Source organism: Natator depressus, chromosome 22 (assembly GCF_965152275.1).
Source record: "Natator depressus isolate rNatDep1 chromosome 22, rNatDep2.hap1, whole genome shotgun sequence".
Classification (NCBI taxonomy): Eukaryota; Metazoa; Chordata; order Testudines; family Cheloniidae; genus Natator; species Natator depressus.
Genome location: NC_134255.1, coordinates 561,245 through 588,505, shown reverse-complemented (window position 1 = coordinate 588,505; position 27,261 = coordinate 561,245). Strand labels below are relative to the sequence as shown.

The 27,261-nt window shown below is 46.9% G+C and overlaps 1 protein-coding gene across 1 annotated transcript in view; it reads left to right on the top strand.

Annotated features, from left to right (window-relative positions):
- Positions 1-27,261, top strand: part of LOC141976044 (uncharacterized) — a 41,351-nt gene that overhangs the window by 7,122 nt on the left and 6,968 nt on the right. Inside the window, exon 2 of the mRNA XM_074936827.1 lies at positions 235-357. The gene's annotated coding sequence lies outside the window, so the exon portion shown is untranslated. The remainder of the gene's footprint in view (positions 1-234; positions 358-27,261) is intronic.

Below are 27,261 nucleotides of genomic sequence, written 5' to 3'. Positions count from 1 at the left end.
GAATGAGGGAGCAGGAAAGGATTCTGGCCTCATCCCTCCTGAGCCATGTTTCTGGTCTCACTGAGACTAGAGTTAATCAAGAGACACCTCAAGGAAGAACATGGAGTGACTCCAGATTAACATGGGGGCAAATAAAATCAGGATATGTCCCTGTGGGGGTGGGGGGGTTTCAATTGTTGCTAAAGGAGGGGGAGCCCTCAGTCCCTGTCTGACTGTGTCTCTCTCTCTTCTCAGGGTTGAGCTTCCTGGGTCAGACACATTGTGATCTGGGAGCCCGGACTGAGCAGCTGCTGCTCCCCCGGTGGGGTCTGGGCTTGGGAGTGACTTGGAGTGAAGCTTCCTCTGTGCCCAGGCAAGGTGAGGACTTTCTCCAGCTGTAATTAGCTCCATGGGCCAGCCCTAGGCTCTTCCCGCACTAACATCTGAGCCGGAGACTCCAGGTGATTGATAGAGACCTCAGGGAATGTGCTGGGGATAGGCATGAAAGTGACTGTGCACAAACAGCCCCTCCTTACCCCACATCTCTCCTCCCCTTAGCAATTTCAGGAGCCGATCCAGCCATAGGAGAGTGAACGCCCAGGAATGGCTGGCTGTCTGTCTGCAAGAGGGGGAGGGACAGGAGATGTGAAACACAAAGAGAAAAAGGAGAGAGAGATTGATAGGGGCAGTGGGAGAAATAATTGGGGAGAAAGATTCCCAGATCTCTAACGTGCCCACACAGACTTAGCACAGCATCCCTGGGCAAATTCACTTTCCAGTGAATAAGGTGAAGTGCAGGGAGAGGAAAAGCCAATTCCTGACTCTGCCTGTGCCCCCTGCTGTGGGAGTGTGCTGCCCTGGGGACAATGTCGGGAAATCCCCCAAAGTCACTCCTTTTGTTCTGCTCTTGTCTTGTATTTGGTTCCCAGACTGTTACTGGAAGGGTTTCAAAATGTCTTGGCTGTTTAGTACTAGTGGGGTGGGCCGGGTCAGTGGTGTAATAAAATGACCAAATATTTCCTCAGAATAGAATCAGAGAACTGTAGGGCTGGAATAAACCATGAGAGATAATCCATTCTAGCCCCCAACACTGGGGTGTTTGATCAACCTGTCCTTAAAAACCTCCAATGATGGCGATTCCACAACCTCCCTCGGTAACCTATTCCAGTACTAAACTAGCCTTTGTCACAACTGAATCACATGGCTGGCTCAGATTCAATTTGTGATCCATTATAACCCCCAGATCCTTTTCAGTAGTACTGCCCCCTAGCCAGTTAGTCCCCAGTTTGTAGTCATGCATTGGATTTTCCTTCCCTAAAATGTAGTACTTTGCACTTGCCTTTATTGAATTTCATCTTGTTCATTCAGATCAATTCTCTAATTTATAAAGGTCATTTTGAATTCTAATCCTGTTCTCCAACATGTTTGCAACTCTTCCCAGCCTGGTGTCATCTGCAAATTTAATAAGTGCACTCTCCTCTCCATTATCCAAGTCATTAATGAAAATATTGAGTAGTACCAGATCGAGGATTGGCTCCTGTGGGACAGCATTAGGTATATCCTCCCAGTTTGTCAGCGAGTCATTAGTAATTACTCTTTGAGTACAGACTTTCAAGTACACTACATTTCCCTAGTTTGCTGATGAGAATGTCATGGGGTTTTCTGTCAAAAGCCTTACAAAAATAAAGATATGTCATGTCTACAGTGTGTCCCGGATTCATAAGGCCAGTTACCCCTGTTAAAACAGGAAATTAGATTGGTTTGGCATTGTTTGTATTTGATAATCTATGCTGGCTATAACTTATCACTTTACTATCCTCTAGGTGCTTATACATTGATTGTTTAATACATTTTTCTTTCTGGGTATCTAAATTAGGCTTGACTGGCCTTTATTCCCCAGGTCTTCATTCTTGCTCTTCTCCAGTCTTGTGGGACCTAACCATCCTCCTGGAGTTGTTCAAGTTCATTGTTAACTGTTCCAAGATTACTTCAGCTAATTCCTTAGGTACCCCAGGATGAATTGCATTAGGCCCTGCTGACTTTAATAAATTTAACTTATGTACATATTTTTTCAACCTCTTATTTCCCCATTGTGGTTTCTGTTCCTTCCCCCTCTTGGTTAAAAATAATTAAGTGTCCAGTCACAATTACATTTTTTTAGTGAATGTAAAAAGGCATTAAACATCTTCATCTTGTTGATGTCATCTATTCTTCTTCTTCTCTGGTAAGTAGAAGACCTACATTTTCCTTCCTCTGTCTCTTGCTCCTAATATATTCATAGAACATTTATCTTATTGCTTTTTTTGTCACTTCCAAGGTCTAACTCATTTTGTGAGTTAATGTTTCCAGTTTTGTCCCCTCAGGCTTGTGCAATTCTTTTGTACTCATCCATAGAAATTTCTCCATGATTCCACTTTTTATAGGATTCCTTTTTATTTTCTGGTCATGAAAGAACTTATGGTAGAACCATATTGGCCACTTACTCTTTCTGTCTTTCCTTCACATCCTTTGCTGCTGCTCCTTTAATATTGTCTCTGAGGAACTGCCAGCCAGCTCTCCTGAACTCTTTTCTCCCTCTGAGATTTTATTCCCATGGGACCTCACCTACTAGTTCTTCGTGTCGGTTGTAGTCTGCCTTTTGGACATCCACTGTCCTTATTCTGCTGCTCTCATGCCTTCCTTCTCATAGAACCATGACATTGATCATTTTCTCATCACTTTTGCCCATGTTGCTTTCTGCCTTCAGTTTCCTAACGCATTCCTTCATCCTCCAGTTACTGCTTCCATCCTCTCAAAGAAAACAGGTGTCCCCTGTACATTCCAAGAACTTATTGGACACTTTGTTTGGTTGAATTCCTTTTGTAACAGATGTCTGGGTAGATAACAGCCCCCCCCCCCCCATTACTGTGTTTTGAATTGTTCTATTTGCATGACACTCTAGACCAGAGATGGGCAAACTACAGCCCACGGGCCACATCTGGCCTGGGCCCTGAGCTCCTGGTCCGGGTGGCTAGCCCGCGGCCCCTCTCCTGCTGTCCCCCCTCCCACAAAGCCACGCCACCTGTCCTGGTGCAGCCGCGCTGCCAGCCACTGGTGCTCCAGGCAGTGCGGTAAGGGGGCAGGGAGCGGGGGGGGGGGTTGGATAGAGGGCAGGGGAGTTTAGGGGGTGGTCAAGGGTATGGATGGGATGGGGTGGTTGGAGGGCAGGGAACAGGGGGGTTGAATGGGGGCAGGGGTCCTGGGGGGGCAGTCAGGAAGGAGAGGTGGGGTTGAATGGGATGGTGGGGGACAGTTAGGGGTGGGGTGCAGTTAGAGGCGAAGGGTCCGGGGGCGGTAAGGAAGAAGGGGTGGTTGGATGGGGCAGGGGTCCAGGGGGGGCAGTCAGGAAGTAGTGGGGGGTTGGATGGGGCGGAGGGGGGGCAGTTAGGGGCAGGGGGTCAGGGAACTGAGAGCAGTGGGGGTGGATGGGGAAGGGGTTCCCGGGGGGCCGTCAGGGAACAGGGAGGGTTGGATAGGGCAGGAGTTTCGGGGGGGGGCATCTGGGGGCAAGAAGCAGGTGGGGATAGGGGGTGGGGGCCATGCCATGCCTGGCTGTTTGGGGAGGCACAGCCTCCCCTAACCGGTCCTCCATACAATTTCAGAAACCTGATGCGTCCCTCAGGCCAAAAAGTTTGCCCGCCCCTGCTCTGTGCCCCATCCCTGTGCAGGGAAAGAGCCTGGAGGGAATTGTGCTGTGAAATTATTTCCTGTTCTGACATGTCCCCAATTGCCCTTTTTGCGCTAGCAGGTTGCAGCGTAACATCCATGTTTTGCTCCAGCTCATTCTGTCCTGGGGGCCAGGGAAAGGAAATGGCTGCAGTGGAGCCATTGGAGGTAGGGATTATCAGGGAGTTGCTGATGGGTTCTCTTTGGAGGGAGAAGGGCAGTAAATACAGAAGAACTGGGCACTTCTGAGGGGGCTAGTCTGGAAGTGGGAGGGGTCAGGAAATACACAGGGTGGAGAAAGGGAGAGGGACACGGTGTGATAAATCTGCAGAGATTTGTTTACTGTGATGCCTAGATCTCAGCAACAGACCCCTATGGTTTGTGGGTGGGAATTCCCTAATTGGCCAAGCAGGAAACAACCCCCCGGACTGGGTTAGGGAAATTTAGGCTTCAATACTGGAGCCTGAACCTACTGGCCAGAGGCTGCTGTGAGATATAAAGGGCACCCACCAGTGAAGCTCAGGGAAGACACCCCATCCCCTCATATCCAGCTGCTGGCAATGAGGAGGGTGTTGTGATTCACACCAGGGAGTTGTCCCTGGACTCTGCTGGGGGCTCCATCTCCTGTATCAGCCTCTGGCTGGTAGGTGAGTGATGAATGTGAAGACTCCTGCCCCCTCACTCTGCTGAGGGCGGGGGCTTTTTTTCTCTCCTCACCCTGATGCTTCCTGTCTGCTCTCATGTGATGGGGTGTGGGTGGGTGGAACTATGGTGTGGAGAAAATGGATAAGGAAGTGTTATTTACCCCTTTGCATAGCACAAGAGCCAGGGGTCACGTGATGAAGTTAATAGGCAGCAGATTTATAACAAACAAAAGGAACAAAAGTCATCCTGTGGAACTCATTGCCAGGGGATGTTGTGAAGGCTGTAATTATAACTGGGTTAAAAAGAGTTAGATAAATTCATACAGGATAGGTCGATCAACTGCTACTAGCCAAGATGGTCAGAGATGCAACCCTATGCTCTGGGTGGCCCTAAGCCTCTAACTGCCATGTGCTGTGAGTGGATGACAGGAGATGGATCACTTGAAAAGCTCCTTCTGTTCATTCCCTCTGAAGCATCTGGCATTGGCTACTACCGGAAGACAGGATACTGCACTAGATGGGCAATTGTTCTGACCCAGTGTGGCCTCTTACGTTCTTATCTGTTTGGCTTTTGCTGATCTGAAGCTCCAAGCACTATAGTTATTAACTTGTTTGGTACTGCTCCCCCAAACAGGCAGTGTGCACTGTACACCAGCTGAGCGAGATGCCAAGTGTCGAGCAGTTGGGGGATAATCAGAAACACAGTTCTGAGCCTCAGTTGTGTGCAAGAGAATGTTATCAGAGCAAGGTGATTTTTGGTCAAAAGCTTGTTTTCAGAGGGCTGTAGCTCAGGAACCTCTGGAGCAATTAACCCCATCTTTGGAATACTAACCCTGTCCTGCACCCACATGATGAACAGTGTATTTCAGGCCAATGTGAGTAAGCATGTACATTTTAGAGAAATTAAAATAGTTGGCCTTTAAACAGAAAGTAATGCTGAACCTTAAATCTAGTGCAGCTGGTGGTCTGTTATGATAATTTTCTAAATGCATGGAGAATGTGGCAATCAGGTGCACCCATCTGTGGACTGGAGACAGTGTGAGGGTCTCATTCAGGAGTCTTTGAGACAAGGGAGAGGATGAGGAGGGGAGAAAGATGATGGGGAGCTGGTGTTCATGGAGTGACACGTAGGTGGGAGGGCTGAGAGCAGAGGGGATGAAGGGGAATGGGGTGGGAGGACTAACATTAGAGAAAATCAGGGATGTTTGGGTACAGTGTGTTAGAAGAAAAAGAGCAGGTTGCCCCAGAGGTGGATTGAGTAGATGGAATCCTTTATTGTGATACCCAATTGTCCAGTAAGCACTGAATTAGTTACAACACACTTTTTGTTTATGTTAGTAAATACACACCTACATCTGTTACAACACCCCCAAAACCCGTATTAAGTAATAGAAACACCCATACCATGATTATACCCACCCCATTGACTGATTACAGCATTACGCATATTATACACACATTTTTACCTTGAAAATACATTTCTTTGCAGTGATTGTTGCTACAAATTTCCTTAATTAACAGTTCTTAGGAGAGGGAGGGAGGAAGGGGCCATGAGCCAGGGCTTGTTTATGTAGCTGGGAAAGGGAGGGAGGGGAAGATAACATTCCTTTTACCTTCTTTTACACAAAGGACATTTCTCCTGCAGCTGCATCCTTATCAGTGCTTACAAGCAACAGAGAAGGGAAGAATCTGCAACTTATGTATTAGACAAAGAAATGCTGCCTACATATGCCTTTGTCCCCAATGCCATGTTAGCACATTAGCAGCTTATTGTTATACTTAACCCTAAAATATCCCAACACAATGGAAGGAGGTGGATGGAGGGTGTCAGGGAGAGGAGCTCCCTTGAGCTGGTAATGATGTGAGCTGGGCAAATGGGGGACTGGGAATGGGGAAAAGGGAGGTGGAGGGCCCAGCAGTGGTGCTGTTGTTGAGGGAGGGTTGGGTAGGGAGTGGGTTAACTGGGAGTGGGGAACACTGCAGTTAGAGGGACAGGGGAATGACGGGGTTGGAGAGTGGTTGGTCTAGGAAGTAGGAAGGTCTGGTGGGGGTAGGAACTACCGGTTTCAGGAAGCCGGAGATTGTAGCACTTCACTGAGGCTGCTTTTGCCAAAGTCTCTAATGAAGCTCAGCCAGTACTTCATCCTCCTCCTTGACCCATCAGCTGTCTCTTGACACTATTGACCATGGTCGTCTTCTTGAAATATGATCTTCCCTTATCCTCTCCTGCTTCTCCTCCTACTTCTCTGATCTCTCCTTCAGTGTGTCCTTGGACAATCCTCCTCATCCCCACTCCAGTTTTCTACAGGCCTTACACAAGCTCTGTCCTTGGTCTGCTTCTCTTTTTCTTCTGTACCTTATCTCTGGTAATCTCATCCACAAACACAAATTTGGCTACCGTCTCTGCTGGCAACTCACAGATGTAACTCTCTGCTCCAGACCTGTCTTTCTCCCCAAACTGAAATCTCAGCCTGTCTCTCTGACACTTCCTCATAGATGTCTGGCTATCAGCTCAAGTTCAAAAGCTAAAATGGCCAGAATACAGGTCTTGATATTCCCCCAAGCCACCCCGCACCTCCTTTCTGTATCACTGCAGAATCATAGAATATCAGGGTTGGAAGGGACCCCAGAAGGTCATCTAGTCCAACCCCCTGCTCGAAGCAGGACCAATTCCCAGTTAAATCATCCCAGCCAGAGCTTTGTCAAGCCTGACCTTAAAAACCTCTAAGGAAGGAGATTCTACCACCTCCCTAGGTAACGCATTCCAGTGTTTCACCACCCTCTTAGTGAAAAAGATTTTCCTAATATCCAATCTAAACCTCCCCCATTGCAACTTGAGACCATTACTCCTCGTTCTGTCATCTGCTACCATTGAGAACAGTCTAGAGCCATCCTCTTTGGAACCCCCTTTCAGGTAGTTGAAAGCAGCTATCAAATCCCCCCTCATTCTTCTCTTCTGCAGACTAAACAATCCCAGCTCCCTCAGCCTCTCCTCATAAGTCATGTGCTCTAGACCCCTAATCATTTTTGTTGCCCTTCGCTGGACTCTCTCCAATTTATCCACATCCTTCTTGTAGCGTGGGGCCCAAAACTGGACACAGTACTCCAGATGAGGCCTCACCAGTGTCGAATAGAGGGGAACGATCACGTCCCTCGATCTGCTCGCTATGCCCCTACTTATACATCCCAAAATGCCATTGGCCTTCTTGGCAACAAGGGCACACTGTTGACTCATATCCAGCTTCTCGTCCACTGTCACCCCTAGGTCCTTTTCCGCAGAACTGCTGCCTAGCCATTCGGTCCCTAGTCTGTAGCGGTGCATTGGATTCTTCCATCCTAAGTGCAGGACCCTGCACTTATCCTTATTGAACCTCATCAGATTTCTTTTGGCCCAATCCTCCAATTTGTCTAGGTCCTTCTGTATCCTATCCCTCCCCTCCAGCGTATCTACCACTCCTCCCAGTTTAGTATCATCAGCAAATTTGCTGAGAGTGCAATCCACACCATCCTCCAGATCATTTATGAAGATATTGAACAAAACCGACCCCTGGGGCACTCCACTTGACACCGGCTGCCAACTAGACATGGAGCCATTGATCACTACCCGTTGAGCCCGACAATCTAGCCAGCTTTCTACCCACCTTTATAGTGCATTCATCCAGCCCATACTTCCTTAACTTGCTGACAAGAATACTGTGGGAGACCGTGTCAAAAGCTTTGCTAAAGTCAAGAAACAATACATCCACTGCTTTCCCTTCATCCACAGAACCAGTAATCTCATCATAAAAGGCGATTAGATTAGTCAGGCATGACCTTCCCTTGGTGAATCCATGCTGACTGTTCCTGATCACTTTCCTCTCATGTAAGTGCTTCAGGATTGATTCTTTGAGGACCTGCTCCATGATTTTTCCAGGGACTGAGACCACCATCCTTTCTCTCACTTACATCTGTACACTGCACATATGCTGCAACACAGGACTCTTTCTAGGACCTCCCGTGCAGCTTATATCTTGTATTTTCTTTCTGCAATAACGTCCCTAAGATACAGGCTTTCCTATCCATCAACACAGCTAAAACTCTTATCCAGGCTCTCATCGTCTCCTGTCTGAATTAATGCACCATTCTTTTCTCTCCCTTGACAAATGCAATCATGCCCTGCTCATATCCATTGAGAATTCAACATCCACAAAGCTAGCTCACTATTCTAAATTGTGACCTGTGAGGAAAGGTTAAAAGAATTGGTCATGTTTAGTTTTGAGAAAAGATGACTTGGGGGCTGGTCTTCAGCTATGTTAAAGGCTGCTGTACAGAGGGTGGTGATCAATTTTTCTCAATGTGCACTGGGGTAGGAGAAGTAATTGGCTTGATTTACAGCAAGGGGTGCTTAGGTTGGATATTAGGAAAACCTTTCCAACCTTGAGAATCGATAAGTACTGGAATAGGTCACGAGAGAGGTGTTGGAATCCCAGTCACTGGAGGTTTTTAAAAACTAGTTAGACAAATATCTGTCAGCCATAAGTTTGCTGTCATCAAGGGTGTTAAGGTTCCTTCCCCACTCTGAACTCTAGGGTACAGATGTGGGGACCTGCATGAAAGACCCCCTGAGCTTATTCTTACCAGCTTTGGTTGAAAACTTCCCCAAGGTACAAACTTTGCCTTTTCCTTGAACCCTATGCTTCCACCACCAAGTGTGTTAAACAAAGAACAGGGAAAGAGCCCACTTGGAGATGTCTTCCCCCAAGCCCTACACCCCCTTTCCTGGGGAAGGCTTGATAAAAATCCTCACCAATTTGTACAGGTGAACACAGACCCAAACCCTTGGATCTTAAGAACAATGAAAAATCAATCAGGTTCTTAAAAGAAGAATTTTAATTAGGAAAAGGTAAAAGAATCACCTCTGTAAAAATCAGGATGGTAAATACCTTACAGGGTAATCGGATTCAAAACATAGAGAATCGCTCTAGGCAAAACCTTAAATTACAAAAAGACACAAAAACAGGAATATACATGCCATTCAGCACAACAGTTTTACCAGCCATTAAACAAAAGGAAATCTAACACATTTCTAGATAGATTACTTACTAACTTTTTACAGGAGTTCTAAGCTGCATTCCTGATCTGTTCCCGGCAAAAGCATCACACAGACAGACAGACCCTTTGTTCCCCCCCCTCCAGCTTTGAAAGTATCTTGTCTCCTCATTGGTCATTTTGGTCAGGTGCCAGCGAGGTTATCTTATGTTCTTAACCCTTTACAGGTGAAAGGGCTTTTCCTCTGGCCAGGAGGGATTTTATAGCACTGTGGACAGAAAGGTGGTTACCCTTCCCTTTATATTTATGACAAAGGGCAAAAAGAGTTAGACAAGGAGACTGAGAGGGAAGGAAATGAAGTCCATGCGGCTTTTGAAAAGCTGGGCAGATGACTGCCAAAATGAATTCAGAGTTCAGTTTTGCTTTACCAAACTAACCATGCGATCTGTAAATCCTGTGTTCTTCAAGAGCTTGCTCATGTCGATTCCTTTCTAGGTGTGTGCGTGCCCACGTGCATGGTCGTCAGAGATTTTTGCCTTAGCGGTACCCGTAGGGTCGGCTGTTTGTGCCCTCTGGAGTGCCGCACTCATGCAGCGGTCTATCAGGTGCTGCTGGCCCTATGCCCTCTCAGTTCTTTCTTACCACCCATGGTGATTAGATGGAGTGCCTTCCTTGCTTAGCAAGAGCTAGCATTTTTTTCCTCTTATGAACTTTGTGCCTTAAGGCCTTTGTACATAGTTTGTATACAATAGTAGTTAAGTAGTAGTAAAGTGTTTGTTAGTTAGTCGTTAGGGTCCCAGCAGGAACTTTGTCCCAGGTGGGGCATTCTGCAGTCTCCTGGGTTTTGTAACCTGATCTAGGGTGTACTAATATTAATTTAATTCATCAATTTAAATTAATGTTTTAATTTAATTAATAATATTAATAATTAATTATTAATATTATGGGGTTTAGGCTTGCCAGTCTGTTCGATGAGAAGATAAAAGTTCTTGTCCTGAATCAGGCTCCACAGAATTTACAAAGGACCCTCGGAGGTATGACAGGAAGCTCACACTGAGGCAGATAGAGCCTTAAAGACTTTTTATTAAAATCAATAATAGTAAATGGTAAAATACTCAGACTTACAAAGTTACAATTGCATTACTGCTATTCAAAAGATACATATGATAGTATCGTATTATATGCAACAAAGCTTTGGTTAATATACTCACACCCTTCCTTGATAACCTGGTTGTAACAGACACAGGACCAGCCTTGTGGTTCAGGTTTCTCAGTTCTTGAGTGATGGATGCCGTGCTTAGAAAAACTAATACTAAGATCTATCAAAACTAACTTAGGGTTTACTTGACTAACTTAAACTTAAAATCAGAACCTAATGAACAAACTAAGAATAAAAACTTAGGGAAACCAAGCTTAGCCTAGTTCCCTTGAAACTTAAAGTTTAAGAAGAACAAGAGTAGCCTACTAATAGTAGTAGTCATAATAGATAGAAGAGGAATAGAGAGAGAATAGAAAAAGAATACCCTAGTGAGGTGGGTTACCTCTTTTATAGGGCACAAGTGCTGGAAATCTTTCCTTCTATGCCCAAATTTCATTCCTCACCCACAAAATGTTAGGGTATGCTTACTCCATAGGCTAGTATGTTTGTGCATATTGATGACATGTATATTCGCACACAAGTTTCCTTGTGGTGTACCTGTTAAGTCTGTGGGTACAAATTGAAAACCCCCATATGCCATTCTTCCATTGTCTGTTGGTCTAGATAAAAGGTCTTAGACATATGCAGGGATATGTAGATTTTCATGTCTACATATTCCTGGGACACAGGCATTTTCTGTGTTTCATGGTGGCCAGGCGCCACTTCCAGTTCACAGTGCTGCCCTTTGGTGTGACGCCAGTGGCAGCTTGCCTGACACGTCGAGCAGCCCAGATCTTCCCGTGTCTCAACGACTGGTTCATCAAGGGCAAGTCTCCAGGACTTGTGCAAAGGAGCCTCAATCTGGTGTGCTCCACCTGCAGTGACCTGGGCCTGCTAATAAAAACAGAAAAGTCATGTTGATGCCAATCCAATGCATAGAATTTATTGGAGCAGTTCTTGACTCCTTGTGGGCCAGGGCCTGCCTTCTGGAGGTGCATTTTTGGGCCATGTGGGACCTGATTTCCCACATAAAGAACCATCTGCTCACCATGGCCAACACATGTCTGCGACTGATGGGCCACATGCACTTACGTAGTCAGCCATACTCGATTTCATCTGTGGCCTCTGCAAGCGTGGCTGGCCTCAGTCTATATCCCCAGCAGGCATGCCCTGGACCGAGTGGTCATGGTGCCGAGCCACATCCTCTCATCCCTGGACTGGTGACTGGATCCCAAATTGGTGCTGCAAGGAGTTCCCTTAATGACCCTGTCCCCATCACTCATCCTGGTCTCGGACATGCAGGTCCTGAGGGACAATACCATCTCAATATATTACATCAACAGGCAGGGCAGTGCCGGGTGTTCAGCCCTTTTATGGGAGACGCTCAGCCTCTGGGACTTTTGTGTGTGGCATGCCATTCATCTGGTAGCCGTCCACCTGCCTGGAACCAAGAAAGTCCTGGCAGATCACCTCAGCAGGACCTTCTCATCTCACCACGAATGGTCACTCCATCCAGAGGTGGACAACCTAATCCCCCACAGGTGGGGGATGCTGCAGGTGGACCTGTTTGCATCCAGGCAGAACAGAAAGTGCCACGTGTTCTGTTCTCTGCAGGGAAGGGATAAAAGCTCCCTGTGAGACTCCTTCTCGATTCAGTGGGCGGGAGCGCTGATGTATGCCTTCACGTTGGTGCCTTTAATCCACAAAGTCCTGCTAAAGAGGAGGCAAGACAAAGTGAATGTCATCCTCGTATCCCCCGCATAGCCTTGCCAACACTGGTTCGGCATGCTGTTGACTCTTTTGGCAGCCATCCCGCTGCAACTGCCTCTTCGGTTAGATCTGCTGTCCCAGAACCGTGGCAATCTGCTGCATCTGTACCTGGCAACACTGCACCTGAAAGCTTGGCTTCTGCGTGGCTAAGTATGGATGAATGGGAGTGCTCTGCTGGTGTCTAGCAGGTCCTGCTGGGCAGCAGGAAACCCTCCACCATGGCTACCTACGTGGCAAAGTGGAAGCGGTTCACTTGTTGGGTCTCGATCAACACATTTTTGCTGAAGAGGCCCCACTGCAGCACATCCTGGACTTTTTGCTGCATCTTAAGCTCCAGGGTCTGTCGCTATTTTTTGTTCAGGGTACACCTGGTGGCCATTTTATCGTTCCACCCTCCGTTTCAAAGCAGGACGGTCTTCGCCCGTACCATGATGGCACAGTTCTTGAAAGGTTTGGAGCACCTCTACCCTCATGTCTGGGATCCGGTCTCCCCTTGGGACCTTAATCTTGTGCTGTCAAGGCTCATGAGTCCGCTTTTGAACCTTTTGCTTCCTGCTCACTCCTGCTTCTCTCCTGGAAGGTCTCCTTCTTGGTCGCTATAACTTTGGCCCGTAGGGTGTCCAAGATCAGCATGCTCACGTGGGAGCCAGCTTATACGGTCTTCTATAAGGACAAGGTCCAGCTGCGTCCGCACCCAGCTTTTCTGCCCAAGGTCATCTCACGGTTTCATACTGGTCAAGACATATACTTACCGGTCTTTTGTCCAAAGCCTCATGCAATGGATGAGGAAGGCAGGCTGCATACCCTGGACGTCAGATGGGCTCAGGCCTTCTACATAGATAGAACAAAGCAGTTCTGAAATTCAACACAGTTGTTGGTTGCTGTAACAGACAGGATGAAGGGTTGCCCAGTGTCTGCCCAGAGAATCTTGTCTTGGATCACGGCCTGCATCCACTACTCTTATGAACTGGCAAAGGTGCCCCTGCCGACTATCATGATAGCTCACTCTGCTAGGGCACAGGTGTCATCAGCAGCCTTCCTGGTGCATGTGCTGATCCAAGAAATCTGTCTGGCTGCAACCTGGTCGTATGTCTACATGTTTGCATTTCATTACGCTCTTACCCAGCAAGCGTGGCAAGGCAATACTGCAAGCTCCAAGACTGTGAACTCCGAGCCTGCCTCTGAGGATACTTCTCGTGAGTCACCAAGAGTGGAATCGATCTGAGTAAGCACTCAAAGAAGAAAAATGGTTACCTACCTTTCATAACTGTTCTTCGAGATATATACCTCATGTCCATTCCATTACCCTCCCTCCTGCCCCTCTGTCGGAGTTGTCGGCAAGAAGGAACTCAGAGGGCGTAGGGCTGATTGAGCTTGATATTCTGCTGCATGAGTGCGGCACTCCAGAGGGCACCACAGCTGACTCTACGGGTACCACTAAGGCAATAATCTCCAACCATGCACACCTAAAATGGAATGGACATGAGCAATCCATCTTGAAGAACAATAATTACGAAAGCTAGGTAACCATTTTTTATGGCTTCAGCACCCCAGAGGAGATGGTGTTTAGGAGGAGTCTCAAATCATTTGGATTCACTGAAGTGCCATCATGACACAAAGGGGTACTGTCTCCAGAAGGCCTGTCTCAGAGTAGTGGAGCTGTGGGGATCAGCCTTGGTAAAAGCAGAGCCTAAGAAGTAGCACATGATGGGTATGTCTACACTGCCTCTGGGAGAGATCCTCCCAGCCTGGGTCTGCACACTTGTGCTTGTGGGCTTTTTGTAACTGTGTAGATGTTGGGCTGAGCTCGGTCTCTCAAACCAGGGGTAGGCTTGGGAGCCTGAGCCTCCAGGCTGAGCTGCAATGTCTACACAGCTATTTTTAATGTGCTAGCCTGAGCATCATTAACACAAGTGTAGCGAGGTGGTCTGGTTTCCTGCCACCCCGGAGAGGGACGAGCCTCTCTGGATGCCAAAGTGGGCAGAGCCAGCAAACCCTGCGCCCGCCCCTCAGAGGTCAAGGTGCAGGACCGGAAGTATATACGCCCGACCCCAGAGCTCAGTTGAAACACAGCCACCGGAAAGGCCAGATGCATGTGGCAGAGCTCCCAGCCATGAGACCACGACGGCCAACCTGAGGACTGGCCAGACCAGCCAATGCCTGATGCTAGCCCGAGCCCAGAGATGCTGCCAAGCTTGCTGTTCACCAGTTACTCCGAGGAGCCGCCAAGCCAACCGAGCGCCAGTTACCCCGAGGAGCCCATGGTGTGTGACCCCTTGGAGGATGCCGGCCAGACCAAGATACCTCTAGAGGGAGAGGTAGGAAGTAGCCTGGGGCAGCCGACCCTAGTCAGGCTGCAACACTGCCAGAGCCAATGTCAGTGTGTTGAGGCCAGGATCCCCACTGACCCAGCAGCGGGTCTTCTGCTGCTGCTAGGGCCCCGGGCTGGGATGCAGGGGAGTGAGAGGGCCTGCGTCCCCCCTGCCACCCATCTTGCAGGTGGCAGTCTCCCCCTCTCCCAGGCCACTCGGAGCCAGAAGCCTGGGTTTGCTATTGAGCTCTGCCTTTGCTCAGCCCCTGCCTGAGGGCCCTGAGCTACTGACTGGCTGTTGCCCCGCCTTGACTCAGGGCCTGGGCCTTGCTATTGAACTCTTTGCTCAGACAGGCTAATTCCCTGACACACCTGACAGAATCATAGAATATCAGGGTTGGAAGGGACCTCAAGAGGTCATCTAGTCCAACCCCCTGCTCAAAGCAGGACCAATCCCCAATTAAATCATCTCAGCCAGGGCTTTGTCAAGCCTGACCTTAAAAACTTCTAAGGAAGGAGATTCTACCACCTCCCTAGGTAACGCATTCCAGTGTTTCACCACCCTCCTAGTAAAAAAGTTTTTCCTAATATCCAACCTAAACCTCCCCCACTGCAACTTGAGACCATTACTCCTTGTCCTGTCATCTTCTACCACTGAGAATAGTCTAGAACCATCCTCTTTGGAACCACCTCTCAGGTAGTTGAAAGCAGCTATCAAATCCCCCCTCATTCTTCTCTTCTGCAGACTAAACAATCCCAGTTCCCTCAGCCTCTCCTCATAAGTCATGTGTTCCAGACCCCTAATCATTTTTGTTGCCCTTCGCTGGACTCTCTCCAATTTATCCACATCCTTCTTGTAGTGTGGGGCCCAAAACTGGACACAGTACTCCAGATGAGGCCTCACCAATGTCGAATAGAGGGGAATGATCACGTCCCTCGATCTGCTCGCTGTGCCCCTACTTATACATCCCAAAATGCCATTGGCCTTCTTGGCAACAAGGGCACACTGCTGACTCATATCCAGCTTCTCGTCCACTGTAACCCCTAGGTCCTTTTCCTCAGAACTGCTGCCTAGCCATTCGGTCCCTAGTCTGTAGCTGTGCATTGGGTTCTTCCGTCCTAAGTGCAGGACCCTGCATTTATCCTTATTGAACCTCATCAGGTTTCTTTTGGCCCAATCCTCCAATTTGTCCAGGTCCCTCTGTATCCTATCTCTGCCCTCCAACGTATCTACCACTCCTCCCAGTTTAGTATCATCCGCAAATTTGCTAAGAGTGCAATCCACACCATCCTCCAGATCATTTATGAAGATATTGAACAAAACCGGCCCCAGGACCGACCCCTGGGGCACTCCACTTGACACCGGCTGCCAACTAGACATGGAGCCATTGATCACTACCCGTTGAGCCCGACAATCTAGCCAACTTTCTACCCACCTTATAGTACATTCATCCAGCCCATACTTCTTTAACTTGCTGACAAGAATACTGTGGGAGACAGTGTCAAAAGCTTTGCTAAAGTCAAGAAACAATACATCCACTGCTTTCCCTTCATCCACAGAATCAGTAATCTCATCATAGAAGGCGATTAGATTAGTCAGGCATGACCTTCCCTTGGTGAATCCATGCTGACTGTTCCTGATCACTTTCCTCTCGTGTAAGTGCTTCAGGATTGATTCCTTGAGGACCTGCTCCATGATTTTTCCAGGGACTGAGGTGAGGCTGACTGGCCTGTAGTTCCCAGGATCCTCCTTCTTCCCTTTTTTAAAGATTGGCACTACATTAGCCTTTTTCCAGTCATCTGGGACTTCCCCCGTTCGCCACGAGTTTTCAAAGATAATGGCCAATGGCTCTGCAATCACATCTGCCAATTCCTTTAGCACTCTCGGATGCAACTCGTCCGGCCCCATGGACTTGTGCACGTCCAGCTTTTCTAAATAGTCCCTAACCACCTCTTTCTCCACAGAGGGCTGGCCATCTACTCCCCACGGTGCGATGCCCAGCGCAGCAGTCTGGGAGCTGACCTTGTTAGTGAAGACAGAGGCAAAAAAAGCATTGAGCACATTAGCTTTTTCCACATCCTCTGTCACTAGGTTGCCTCCCTCATTCAGTAAGAGGCCCACACTTTCCTTGGCTTTCTTCTTGCCAACATACCTGAAGAAACTCTTCTTGTTACTCTTGACATCTCTTGCTAGCTGCAGCTCCAGGTGCGATTTGGCCCTCCTGATTTCATTCCTACATGCCCGAGCAATATTTTTATACTCTTCCCTGGTCATATGTCCAACCTTCCACTTCTTGTAAGCTTCTTTTTTATGTTTAAGATCCGCTAGGATTTCACCATTAAGCCAAGCTGGTCGCCTGCCATATTTACTATTCTTTCGACTCATCGGGATGGTTTGTCCCTGTAACCTCAACAGGGATTCCTTGAAATACAGCCAGCTCTCCTGGACTCCTTTCCCCTTCATGTTAGTCCCCCAGGGGATCTTACCCATCTGCTCCCTGAGGGAGTCAAAGTCTGCTTTCCTGAAGTCCAGGGTCCGTATCCTGCTGCTTACCTTTCTTCCCTGTGTCAGGATCCTGAACTCGACCATCTCATGGTCACTGCCTCCCAGATTCCCATCCACTTTTGCTTCCCCCACTAATTCTTCCCTGTTTGTGGGCAGCAGGTCAAGAAAAGCTCCCCCCCAGTTGGCTCGTCTAGCACTTGCACCAGGAAATTGTCCCCTACGCTTTCCAAAAACTTCCTGGATTGTCTATGCACCGCTGTATTGCTCTCCCAGCAAATATCAGGAAAATTAAAGTCACCCATGAGAACCAGGGCGTGCGATCTAGTAGCTTCTGCGAGTTGCCGGAAGAAAGCCTCATCCACCTCATCCCCCTGATCCGGTGGTCTATAGCAGACTCCCACCACTACATCACTCTTGTTGCTCACACTTCTAAACTTAATCCAGAGACACTCAGGTTTTTCTGCAGTTTCGTACCGGAGCTCTGAGCAGTCATACTGCTCCCTTACATACAGTGCTACTCCCCCACCTTTTCTGCCCTGCCTGTCCTTCCTGAACAGTTTATAACCATCCATGACAGTACTCCAGTCATGTGAGTTATCCCACCAAGTCTCTGTTATTCCAATCACGTCATAATTCCCTGACATCACCAGGACCTCCAGTTCTCCCTGCTTGTTTCCAAGGCTTTGTGCATTCGTATATAAGCACTTGAGAGAACCTGCTGATTGCCCCTCATTCTCAGTATGATGCAGGAGCCCTCCCCTCACAGACGTTCCTGCCTGTGTTTCCTCCCGGTATCCCGTTTTCCCACTTACCTCAGGGCTTTGGTCTCCTTCCCCCGGTGAACCTAGTTTAAAGCCCTCCTTACTAGGTTAGCCAGCCTGCTCGCAAAGATGCTCTTCCCTCTCTTTGTAAGATGGAGCCCATCTCTGCCCAGCACTCCTCCTTCATGGAACACCATCCCATGGTCAAAGAATCCAAAGCCTTCTCTCCGACACCACCTGCGTAGCCATTCGTTGACTTCCACGATTCGACGGTCCCTGCCCCGGCCTTTTCCTTCCACGGAGAGGATGGACGAGAACACCACTTGCGCCTCAAACTCCTTTATCCTTCTTCCCAGAGCTACGTAGTCCGCAGTGATCCGCTCAAGGTCATTCTTGGCAGTATCATTGGTGCCCACGTGGAGAAGCAGGAAGGGGTAGCGATCCGAGGGCTTGATGAGTCTTGGCAGTCTCTCCGTCACATCGCGAATCTTAGCCCCTGGCAAGCAGCAGACTTCTCGGTTTTCCCAGTCAGGGCGGCAGATAGATGACTCAGTCCCCCGGAGGAGAGAGTCCCCGACCACCACCACCCGCCTCCTTCTCTTGGGAGTGGTGGTCGTGGAACCCCCAACCTCAGGACATCGCATCTCATGCCTTCCAACCAGCGGAGTCTCCTTCTGCTTTCTCCCCCCAGACGTATCGTCTGGTCCACTCTCCGCAATGGTACCTGTGGAGAGAACATGAAAGCGGTTAGTTACCTGTGTCTGCGTTGCTGGAACCCGGACATTCCCCCTTCTTCTTCTGGAGGTCACATGTTGCCAAGCTTCTTCACTGGCCTCTTGGCTCCGCTGTGCAACCTGCTCTAAATCTTTAGAGCTTTGCGCCCGTAGAAGCATATCCTGACACTTGTCCAGAAAATCCTCAGATTCTCGTATGCAACGCAGGGTCGTTATCTGTTGCTCCAGACCTTCAATCTTCTCTTCCAATATGGAGACCAGCTTGCACTTTGTACAGACAAAGTCGCTTCTGTCCTGTGGAAGAAAGACAAACATGGCACATCCAGTGCAGGTCACAACAGCTGAACCCCCCCCTTCGATATCACTTTCCTACTATGAGCTTCCTCAGAGAAGTTGACAAGATGTAAGCCTCCCTGGGCTCACTCCAGGCGAACTCCCAGGCAAACTCCTGCTGTGTGCTGCTCTGCTGTCCCCCGCTGCTCAGCTGGTTCGCCGCCGGCCCGGAGAGTGACCAACCTCGGCCGGCCGTGCCTACAACAAGTCTGTGGACCCTGGCTGAAAGCCCCGCTCCCTGGTGTTGTGCAGACATACTCTAACGGGAGCGGAGCCAGGAGAGCCTGTATCCCCCATCTCCATCATATCAAGTGTAAGCCGCTTATCTTCACTGTCGAGGTCTTTCATGGCCTATCACTACCTTACATGTCACTGTCTCCGTGCATCACAACATAGAATACCAAATTCAGGACAAGCTGCTGGGAAAAAGTGCAGACACACCCCAAAACTGGTGGTTATTCTTCCGTGAGATATACCAATCCAGCAACAAAAGTAAACTTCTGTCTCACCACACTGGCTAACAAGAAGTCAGAAATGCAGCCTCCTTAGGTATTCCAGTCCTGGATTCAACACCCAGATGCTAGACTTAATGAGAAGTGGTTATTTAAAACCGGTTTCATCTTTCTTCTGATCCCAAAGAACCAGTCACATACCAAGGTCAATATATAACTCAGATCTTACCCAATAATCATGCTATTGACAATCCTTTAGTATCCAATATCTAAAAGTTTATTTATAAAAAGAAAGGCAAGTGAGAGTTAAAATTGGTTAAAGGAATCAAATACATAGAATAAATGCAAAGTTCTTAGATCAGGCTTGTAGCAGTGATGGAATAAACTTCTGGCTTAAGTCTCTGGTTGCTTCCAAATCATTGGAAGGGCCTGAGACCCTTGGTTAGAATGCTCCCATTAGTATAAGTCCATAGTGCAGAGGTTTGAGCAGGAAAGAGGCCAAATGGAGATATTTCCAGGGCCTTTTTATAGCTTTTGCCAAGTGAAGTGAAACTCATTGTTCTCATTGAGGAAAATTACAGGTAACAAGATGGTGTTTGGAGTCACATGGGCAAGTCACGTGTCTGTGCATGCTTTGCTTAGTCATAGGACAGGCCATCACCCATACTCTAGTTAGAATGTTCACAGGAAAGTCCATTAAATATAGATAGGCACATCCCATGGTCCATTTTGAGTTCCTGGATGGGCCATTTATCATGAATAGTCCCTTCAGGATGTGCAGGCTAAATACCTTGTGGGTGTTACCACATGAGCAAACATTTGAAATACAGGTACACAGTTAATATTTATAACTTCAGATACAAAAATGATACATGTATACAAATAGCAGGATCATATTCAGCAAATCATAACTTTTCTAATGACATCTTACTTGACATACTTTTTATAAGATTTGTTGCAATGATATAACAGTGGAGGCAACAATGATTTTGGTCATATTTTAATCTGATAATGCCACAGTCACCTCTCATTCTCATCCCACTTTTGATCAGCCCATCATGCTAAGTTTTCAGACAAGCCTTTTCATGGACAGGAAAATTACAGTAAAGTCAAAGGAGCAACAAGAGGAAAATCAATGGGGAAATCTGCTCAACATCTTGGTTATCTGTACACAAATGCAAGGAGTATGGGGAAGGAGGAGGAAGAGCTGGAAGAATTAATACATAACCTAAATTATGACTTAATTAGCATCACAGAGACTTGGTTGAACAAGTCTCATAACTGGAATATTGGTATAGAGGAGTCTAGCTTGTTCAGGCAGGACAAGCAGGGTAAAAAGGGAGGAGATGTTGCATTATAGATCAAAAATTATATATATTCTTGTTCTCAGGTCCAGAACAAAGTGGGAGGCAGACCAGATGAAGTTCATTAGATAAAGATAACAGGAGAAAAAAATAGGGGTGAGCTCCTGGTCAGAGTCTGCTATAGATCATGATATCAGGAAGAGAATGTGGACAAGGTATTTCTAGAGCAAATAAAAGAACTATCAAAAGACAAGACCTAGTAGCCATGCCTGATTTTAACTACCCCAACATCTGTTGGACAAGTAATACAGCAAAACACAAAATGTCCAATAAGTTCTTGGAGTGATTTGGGGACAACCTTTTTATTCCAAAAAATGGCAGAAGTAACCAGGAGGATAGCCATTTCAGATTTGTTTATGGCCAAGATGAAGGAATTGGCAGCGAATCTGAAGGTGGAAGGCAATTGGGTGAAAGTGAACATGAAATGATAAATTTTTGTGATTCTGAGGAAAGAAAGAAGTGAGAGCAGCAGAATAAGGACTTCAGACTTCAACAAACTAAGAGAACTGGTAACTACAGTCATATGGGAAGAAAATCTAAGGGAAAAATGAGTACAGGAGAGCTGACAGTTTGTCAAGGAAACAAGGCATAACTGCAAACTAACCTGATATGAAGGTGTGTTGTTATTGACATAATCTAGGACCGTATAGATCATTGTTGCAACCAAAGTCCTGTAGTGGCACCAAATCTTATATAAAGGGGGTCAAATGAGGTGTCTAAGACAAGGTGATGGTTTGCTGATTATGATTATGCTGTCTATATGTGTGTATCATTTTTGTAGTTGAAGTTATGAATATTGGCTCTATACTGTCTGTAGTTCAAACCTGTGCTATGCTTCTGGGGGACACCCCAGATAAATTGGTGTCAGCTCTGCCTAGCCTGCTTGATGGCCCGTTAAGGACCATCAGCTATACAACTGACCCATTGAGAGAAGGCAGACATGCCTTGGGTCTCAGCAAGGTATGCAGGGACATGCCTATGGACAGAACTCTGAGGTTTTTCCAGGTCATGTGATGGGCAGCTTGTCTTTGGAACAAAGACAGACAGACTACCTGGCAAGAGAGTATAAAAAGCTGCTGCAGCTTCTCCATCTTGTCTTCAATCTGCTTCTGGAAGAACTTTGCTACACTGAAGCTTTGAACAAAAGGACTGAACGACCCATCCCAGCTGTGGATATACTCCAGAGACTTGATTTGAACCTGCAGTTTATTCTATCACTCCTGCAAGCCGGAACCAAGAACTTTGCCATTACTGTGTGTAATTGATTCCATTTAACCAATTCTAGCTCTCATCTATATTTCTTTCCTTTTATGAATAAACTTTTAGATTTTAGATTCTAAAGGATTGGCAACAGCGTGATTTGTGGGTAAGATCTGATTTGTATATTGACCTGGGTCTGGGGCTTGGTCCTTTGGGATCAAGAGAACCTTTTTTCTTTTACTGGGGTATTGATTTTCATAACCATTTGTCCCCATAACGAGGGGCACTGGTGGTGATACTGGGAAACTGGAGTGTGTAAGGGAATTGCTTGTGTGACTTGTGGTTAGCCAGTGGGATAAAACCAAAGTCTTCTCTGTTTGGCTGGTTTGGTTTGCCTTGGTGTGCATAGAAACCCCAGCCTTGGGCTGTAACTGCCCTGCTTTAAGCAATTTGTCCTGAATTGGCACTCTCAGTTGGGTCCCACCAGAACCAGCCTCGTTATAGAAGGAAAGAAAGGGAGAATAGTAAGAGGCCAAGATAGCACCACAGGAGTGCTTTAATGACCTGAATATCAAAATGGAACCCTACAAAAAATAGAAACATGGACAAATTGTGGGGAGGAGTATAGGAGGAGGGCACAACCATGTAGGGACAAATCAGAAAGGGTAAGGAACTAGCAAGGGATAGAAAAGGCAATAAGAAAAGGTTTTATAAATACATTAGGAGCTAGAGCAGGGGTTCTCAAACTGGGGTCGGGACCCTTTAGGGTGGTCACGAAGTTATTACAGGGGGGTTGCGAGCTGTCATCCTTCACCCTAAACCCCACGTTGCCTCCAGCATTTATAATGGTGTTAAATATATTAAAAAGTGTTTTTAATTTGTAAGGCGGGGTCGCTCTCAGAGGCTTGCTATGTGAAAGGGGTCACCAGTACAAAAGTTTGAGAACCACTGAGCTAGAGAAAGACGGAGGAAGGTGTAGCTCCTCTGCTTAGCAGGGAAGAAAAACTAATAACGACATCAAGAAAGCTTAGGTATTTCATGCCTGTTTTGCTTCTGTCTTTACTAAAAAGGTAAATGGTGAGCAGATACTTAACACAATGAATATTAACAATGAAGAGGAAGGAAGACAAGCCAAAATAGGGAAAGAACAGGTTAAAGAATATTTAGATGACGTGAATACATTCAACTTATCAGACGTGATGAAATTCATCTTAGGATACTTAAGAAACTTGCTGAAGCAATCTGGGAATGGTTAGCAATTATCTCTAAGTACTCCCGGAGGAGGAAAACTTAGTACCTGTCTTTAAAAACAGGAACAAAAAGGACTTTGTGACTAGTCCACCCTTACTTCAATACCTGGAAGGATTCTGAAACAAATTATTAAAAAAATCAATTTGATAGCATCTAGAGAATAATAGTGTCATAAGTTATAGCCAACATGGATTTGTCAAGAAGAAATCATGCCAAGCCAACCTAACTTCAGTCTTTGAATGGGTTACTGGCCTAGTGGATGGGGGGGAAGCAGTAGATGTGACACATCTTTATTTTAATAAGGCTTTTGACATAGTCCCACATGATGTGCTAAAAAAATAAATAGAGAACAGTGTAGGTAGAGTCACAATGTTTTGAAAGACTGTCCTGAAAGAATAGTTACCAATGTTCACTGTCAAGTTTGGAAGGTTAGATGATACGTTCTGGGTCCAGTACTATTCAATGTTTTCATTAATGACTTATATAATTGAGTTAAGAGTATGCTTCTAAAATTTGCAGATGACATCAAGCTGGCAAGGTTGCAAGTGTTCTGGTGGCCAGGATTAGAATTCAAAATGACCTTTACAAATTGGAGGATTGGTCTGAATAAACAAGATTAAATTCAGTAAATGCAAGTGCAAAGTACTTCACTTGGGAAGGAAAAATCAAATGCACGACTACAAAATAGGGAATAACTGGCTAAGTGGCAGTACTGCTGAAAAGGATCTGGAGGTTATAGTTGATCACGAATGGAATGAGTCAACAATGTGCTTTAGCTGCAACTGGCTTGTTTAGTCTTGAAAAAAGAAGACTAATGGGGAACCTGAAAAGAGTCTTCATATATTAAGGGCAGTTCTTAAGAGTACAGTGATGAATTGTTCTCCATATCCACTAAAGATAGGAGAATAAGTAATCATAGAAATGTAGGACTGGAAGAGACCTCAGATCATCTAGTACATTTCCCTGTGCTGAGGAAGGACTAAGTATTCTGTAAATTATCCCCGACAGTGTTTTTTCAACCTGTTCTTAAAAAGCTCCAATGATGGTGTTGTTGGTCCTACTTTAAGTAGGGGATTGGACTAGATGACCTCCTGCGGTCTCTTCCAACCCTAATATTCTATGATTCTATGGAGATTCCACAACCTCATACTGAGAATGAGGGGCGATCAGCAGGTTATCTCAAGTGCTTGTAGACGAATGCACAAAGCCTTGGAAACAAGCAGGGAGAACTGGAGTTCCTGGTGATGTCAAGGAATTATGACGTGATTGGAATAACAGAGACTTGGTGGGATAACTCACATGACTGGAGTACTGTCATGGATGGTTATAAACTGTTCAGGAAGGACAGGCAGGGCAGAAAAGGTGGGGGAGTAGCACTGTATGTAAGGGAGCAGTATGACTGCTCAGAGCTCCGGTACGAAACTGCAGAAAAACCTGAGTGTCTCTGGATTAAGTTTAGAAGTGTGAGCAACAAGAGTGATGTAGTGGTGGGAGTCTGCTATAGACCACCGGATCAGGGGGATGAGGTGGATGAGGCTTTCTTCCGGCAACTCGCAGAAGCTACTAGATTGCACGCCCTGGTTCTCATGGGTGACTTTAATTTTCCTGATATCTGCTGGGAGAGCAATACAGCGGTGCATAGACAATCCAGGAAGTTTTTGGAAAGCGTAGGGGACAATTTCCTGGTGCAAGTGCTAGAGGAGCCAACTGGGGGGGAGCTTTTCTTGACCTGCTGCTCACAAACTGGGAAGAATTAGTGGGGGAAGCAAAAGTGGATGGGAATCTGGGAGGCAGTGACCATGAGATGGTTGAGTTCAGGATCCTGACACAGGGAAGAAAGGTAAGCAGCAGGATACGGACCCTGGACTTAGACTTCGACTCCTTCAGGGAACGGATGGGTAGGATCCCCTGGGAGAATAACATGAGGGGGAAAGGAGTCCAGGAGAGTTGGCTGTATTTCAGGGAATCCCTGTTGAGGTTACAGGGACAAACCATCCCGATGAGTCGAAAGAATAGTAAATATGGCAGGCGACCAGCTTGGCTTAACGGTGAAATCCTAGCAGATCTTAAACATAAAAAAGAAGCTTACAAGAAGTGGAAGGTTGGACATATGACCAGGGAAGAGTATAAAAATATTGCTCGGGCATGTAGGAATGAAATCAGGAGGGCCAAATCGCACCTGGAGCTGCAGCTAGCAAGAGATGTCAAGAGTAACAAGAAGGGTTTCTTCAGGTATGTTGGCAACAGGAAGAAAGCCAAGGAAAGTGTGGGCCCCTTACTGAATGAGGGAGGCAACCTAGTGACAGAGGATGTGGAAAAAGCTAATGTACTCAATGCTTTTTTTGCCTCTGTCTTCACGAACAAGGTCAGCTCCCAGACTGCTGCGCTGGGCATCACAGGATGGGGAGTAGATGGCCAGCCCTCAGTGGAGAAAGAGGTGGTTAGGGACTATTTAGAAAATCTGGATGTGCACAAGTCCATGGGGCCGGACGAGTTGCATCCGAGAGTGCTAAAGGAATTGGCGGCTGTGATTGCAGAGCCATTGGTCATTATCTTTGAAAACTCGTGGCGAACGGGGGAAGTCCCAGATGACTGGAAAAAGGCTAATGTAGTGCCAATCTTTAAAAAAGGGAAGAAGGAGGATCCTGGGAACTACAGGTCAGTCAGCCTCACCTCAGTCCCCGGAAAAATCATGGAGCAGGTCCTCAAAGAATCAATCCTGAAGCACTTACACGAGAGGAAAGTGATCAGGAACAGTCAGCATGGATTCACCAAGGGAAGGTCATGCCTGACTAATCTAATCGCCTTCTATGATGAGATTACTGATTCTGTGGATGAAGGGAAAGCAGTGGATGTATTGTTTCTTGACTTTAGCAAAGCTTTTGACACAGTCTCCCACAGTATTCTTGCCAGGAAGTTAAAGAAGTATGGGCTGGATGAATGCATTATAAGGTGGGTAGAAAGTTGGCTAGATTGTCGGGCTCAACGGGTAGTGATCAATGGCTCCATGTCTAGTTGGCAGCCGGTGTCAAGTGGAGTGCCCCAAGGGTCGGTCCTGGGGCCGGTTTTATTCAATATCTTCATAAATGATCTGGAGGATGGTGTGGATTGCACTCTCAGCAAGTTTGCAGATGACACTAAACTAGGAGGAGTGGTAGATACGCTGGAGGGCAGAGATAGGATACAGAGGGACCTAGACAAATTGGAGGATTGGGCCAAAAGAAATCTGATGAGGTTCAATAAGGATAAGTGCAGGGTCCTGCACTTAGGACGGAAGAACCCAATGCACCGCTACAGACTAGGGACCGAGTGGCTAGGCAGCAGTTCTGCAGAAAAGGACCTAGGGGTGACAGTGGACGAGAAACTGGATATGAGTCAGCAGTGTGCCCTTGTTGCCAAGAAGGCCAATGGCATTTTGGGATGTATAAGTAGGGGCATAGCAAGCAGATCGAGGGACGTGATCATTCCCCTCTATTCAAGGCCTCATCGGTGAGGCCTCATCTGGAGTACTGTGTCCAGTTTTGGGCCCCACACTACAAGAAGGATGTGGATAAATTGGAGAGAGTCCAGCGAAGGGGAACAAAAATGATTAGGGGTCTGGAACACATGACTTATGAGGAGAGGCTGAGGGAACTGGGATTGTTTAAGCTGCAGAAGAGAAGAATGAGGGGGGATTTGATAGCTGCTTTCAACTACCTGAGAGATGGTTCCAGAGAGGATGGTTCTAGATTATTCTCAGTGGTAGAAGAGGACAGGACAGGGAGTAATGGTCTCAAGTTGCAGTGGGGGAGGTTTAGGTTGGATATTAGGAAAAACTTTTTCACTAGGAGGGTGGTGAAACACTGGAATGCGTTACCTAGGGAGGTGGTAGAATCTCCTTCCTTAGAAGTTTTTAAGGTCAGGCTTGACAAAGCCCTGGCTGGGATGATTTAATTGGGGATTGGTCCTGCTTTGAGCAGGGGGTTGGACTAGATGACCTCCTGAGGTCCCTTCCAACCCTGATATTCTATGATTCTATGATTCAACCACCCTAGGTAATTTTTTTCCCCAGTGCTTAACTACCCTTATAGTTAGGAAATTCTTAT